A 4,773-nucleotide genomic window follows, 5' to 3' on the forward strand; every position below is an offset into this window, starting at 1 on the left:
GAGAGGGAGTGAGAGATAGAAACATCAGATGAGAGAGTGTCATTGGTTGGCTGCCTCCTGCATGCCCCACACTGGGAATCAAGCCCACAACCTGGGCACATGCCTTGACTGGGAATCGAACCGTGACCTCCTGGTACATAGGTGGACATTCAACCACTGAGCCATGCTGGCTGGGCTCTATGTCTTGATCTTATAACCAATACCTCCAAAACCGGACACCATGCTGTAGTTCTTTTTTATTCTAGATCTTATGACCTCTACCATTCACTGGTTCTAGACCACACAACCTCTAGACCTTGCAATTTCCAGGGCCCTCTGATTCTAGATCTGATTATCTCCCTTTTCTCTGGTTCTAGAACTTGGCCTCAAACGTGTCTGATTCCAGACCTCATACTATAGTCCCTTGGTCCTAGACAGTCTCCAATTTCTCCTCACTCCAGATCTTGTTACTCCAAATTACCCTGAGTTTAGAACCCAGCCTTCAAACATCTTCTGATATAGAACTTGCCTTATAAATTTCTCTGGTTCTAGACCTTACAACACCCAACTCTTGATTCTAGATCATATGACTGCAGAGCCCCTCTAGAACTTGGTCTTCAGGCTTTTTCTAATTCTAGTCCTTACTCTATAAATTCCTCTGGTTCTAGGTCTCACAGCTGCCAACTGCCTCTGGTTTCAGATACAAATTCTTCTGGTTCTAGAACTCAGCCTTCAAATGCTTCTGATTCTAGAATCTGAACCTCACCCTATAGATTCCTCTAGTTCTGAATCTTACAACTCCTGACTCCCTGATTCCAGACTCCAACCACCTAACTTTATTGTGGCCTTCTCACTCCATTCAACTTGCCCCAATTCCAACTCTCTTTCTTGTTTTTAATCCTCACCTGAGGATATTTTTTCCATGGCTTTTCAGAAAGTGGGAGGGACAGAGGAGAGGGAAGAGAGACTCAATGTGAGAGAGACACATTGACTGGTTACCTCCTGCACATGCCCCGACCAGGGGCGGGGAGCAAACCTGCAACCCAGGTAACTTGCCCTTGACCAGGAATCAAACTTGAACCCCAGTCTGGCTGGTGTGGCCCAGTGGTTGAGCATCAATCTATAAACCAGGTCACAGTTCGATTCCCACATTGCAGGCTCGATCCCTGGTGTGGGGCATGCAGGAGGCAGCCCATCAATGATTCCCTCTCATCATTGATGTTTCTATCTCTCTCTCTCTCTCTCCCTCTCCCTCTCTGAAACCAGAACCCCTTAGGTGCCTGGCTGATGCCCTAACCACTGAGCCCACCGGCCAGGACCCTACTCTCTTTCTTAAGTCTTCCCATTCAAGGTCCCTATCCTCCAGGTTTCTCTTCTCGTGGACTTCATGCTCAAACCTTTCCATTCTCAATCTCATATCCTTAAATTTTCTCTACTCCCCACCTCAGCCCTCCAGATATGCATTTACTTTTATTTTACCCCAGGTATGTGGGGAACCTAGGGCTCCCTCACCCTCTTTGGGGGGGTTCACAATCCAGGAGACTTCCCCAGCCGCACAGGCACACGCACAGCCCTATCCATACATCTCGAGGTGGGGCGAGAGGCCAAGACTCCTCAGTTCTCTGCCACCACTCATGTGTCCCTAGACCCCCTTCTATGCTGGTGCTACTCTTGGTCTTCCATGGGAAAGGCCTTCCTCTCTCAGCCCAAGTCACCCCCTTTCGGAAGGGCCCTTTTCACTTTGTGCTTTTTGTTTTTCAGGGAATTGCCTGTCCAGATTGGTGCTATAGGGGGAGAAGGGTCTCCCTCCCCCCCTCCCTCCCACAGGGCCCTCAATAAATAGAACTGTGCTAGGCTGGGGGATGATATGCAGGATGTATTTAGGTGACCCCTGTGAAAGGGTCGTTCGACCCCCAAAAGGGTCATGACCCACAGGTTGAGAACCGCTGCTCTAGAGCCTCTGACCACCGGTATCCTCTGGTTCTAGAACTCACTATCTTTCTCAGGTTCTAGACCTCTCCCTGTAAACTCCTTTGTTCTAGATGTCACTCTCTCCAATTCCTGCTGGTTCCAGACCTTACAACCGAGTGTTTTCTCTGATTCTGGACCCCACAACCCCATGCTTCCTATTGGCTCTACTCTTCCTAATCTGGAACACATCTGGTTCCAAATCCAGACTTTCTAATCTCTAAATCCCATGATTCCCAGCTCATTCCTTTAAACTTTCTACACTCAAGATTTGCTTTTCTCATCAAAAAAGAGAAAACTGAGTTCTATGTCTTTTTAAAAAATATATTTTTATTGATTTCAGAGAGGAAGGGAGAGGGAGTGAGAGATAGAAACATCAGATGAGAGAGTGTCATTGGTTGGCTGCCTCCTGCATGCCCCACACTGGGAATCAAGCCCACAACCTGGGCACATGCCTTGACTGGGAATCGAACCGTGACCTCCTGGTACATAGGTGGACATTCAACCACTGAGCCATGCTGGCTGGGCTCTATGTCTTGATCTTATAACCAATACCTCCAAAACCGGACACCATGCTGTAGTTCTTTTTTATTCTAGATCTTATGACCTCTACCATTCACTGGTTCTAGACCACACAACCTCTAGACCTTGCAATTTCCAGGGCCCTCTGATTCTAGATCTGATTATCTCCCTTTTCTCTGGTTCTAGAACTTGGCCTCAAACGTGTCTGATTCCAGACCTCATACTATAGTCCCTTGGTCCTAGACAGTCTCCAATTTCTCCTCACTCCAGATCTTGTTACTCCAAATTACCCTGAGTTTAGAACCCAGCCTTCAAACATCTTCTGATATAGAACTTGCCTTATAAATTTCTCTGGTTCTAGACCTTACAACACCCAACTCTTGATTCTAGATCATATGACTGCAGAGCCCCTCTAGAACTTGGTCTTCAGGCTTTTTCTAATTCTAGTCCTTACTCTATAAATTCCTCTGGTTCTAGGTCTCACAGCTGCCAACTGCCTCTGGTTTCAGATACAAATTCTTCTGGTTCTAGAACTCAGCCTTCAAATGCTTCTGATTCTAGAATCTGAACCTCACCCTATAGATTCCTCTAGTTCTGAATCTTACAACTCCTGACTCCCTGATTCCAGACTCCAACCACCTAACTTTATTGTGGCCTTCTCACTCCATTCAACTTGCCCCAATTCCAACTCTCTTTCTTGTTTTTAATCCTCACCTGAGGATATTTTTTCCATGGCTTTTCAGAAAGTGGGAGGGACAGAGGAGAGGGAAGAGAGACTCAATGTGAGAGAGACACATTGACTGGTTACCTCCTGCACATGCCCCGACCAGGGGCGGGGAGCAAACCTGCAACCCAGGTAACTTGCCCTTGACCAGGAATCAAACTTGAACCCCAGTCTGGCTGGTGTGGCCCAGTGGTTGAGCATCAATCTATAAACCAGGTCACAGTTCGATTCCCACATTGCAGGCTCGATCCCTGGTGTGGGGCATGCAGGAGGCAGCCCATCAATGATTCCCTCTCATCATTGATGTTTCTATCTCTCTCTCTCTCTCTCCCTCTCCCTCTCTGAAACCAGAACCCCTTAGGTGCCTGGCTGATGCCCTAACCACTGAGCCCACCGGCCAGGACCCTACTCTCTTTCTTAAGTCTTCCCATTCAAGGTCCCTATCCTCCAGGTTTCTCTTCTCGTGGACTTCATGCTCAAACCTTTCCATTCTCAATCTCATATCCTTAAATTTTCTCTACTCCCCACCTCAGCCCTCCAGATATGCATTTACTTTTATTTTACCCCAGGTATGTGGGGAACCTAGGGCTCCCTCACCCTCTTTGGGGGGGTTCACAATCCAGGAGACTTCCCCAGCCGCACAGGCACACGCACAGCCCTATCCATACATCTCGAGGTGGGGCGAGAGGCCAAGACTCCTCAGTTCTCTGCCACCACTCATGTGTCCCTAGACCCCCTTCTATGCTGGTGCTACTCTTGGTCTTCCATGGGAAAGGCCTTCCTCTCTCAGCCCAAGTCACCCCCTTTCGGAAGGGCCCTTTTCACTTTGTGCTTTTTGTTTTTCAGGGAATTGCCTGTCCAGATTGGTGCTATAGGGGGAGAAGGGTCTCCCTCCCCCCCTCCCTCCCACAGGGCCCTCAATAAATAGAACTGTGCTAGGCTGGGGGACGGAAAGGGACTGGCCCGGCCACACTGGCTCTGAAACCCACTAATCTCCATACCACCATAAAGACCTCGCCTTGGAAGGCACCAGAACTCTGTGTGTTGACTCATCTGTGGAGTTTACTTTAGGGGGTGTGGTTGCCCTGGGTGACAGGTGTCCACATCACTTTGTGATTGTGTATATATGTATGTGACTCTGTTCCTATGTGGGCCTATGTAACATGTCTGGTAATGTTGTCATACTGTATATATGTGTCTTTGCGACATAATTCTATGAACCTGGGTGAGGAGGGCATTGTAATTCCTTCTACGTGTATGTGTTAGTGAGTGGAATACTTCTGCCTAATGTGTTTCTAGTTACTTCGGATTCCTGTGTTCCTGAGTGTGTGAGTATTGTGATTTGTTTGGTTTTTGTTTATTTTTTGGTTCGTGTGTGTGTGTGTGTGTGTGGTGTTGAGGTTCTGTGTACATGCACAGAACTGTTTGACACTATAATTCTATCTGACATGATTCTCTGTAGTTGTGTGTGTGTGTGAGAGAGATTGCTTGTCTATAGATTCATGTGCAGCAGGCTGTGCCTCTTCCGTCCTGTCTCTTATCACTCTCTCCGGTGTTCCACATAGGAATATTTTATATAT

Source organism: Myotis brandtii, unplaced genomic scaffold (assembly GCF_000412655.1).
Source record: "Myotis brandtii unplaced genomic scaffold, ASM41265v1 scaffold114, whole genome shotgun sequence".
Lineage (NCBI taxonomy): Eukaryota > Metazoa > Chordata > Mammalia > Chiroptera > Vespertilionidae > Myotis > Myotis brandtii.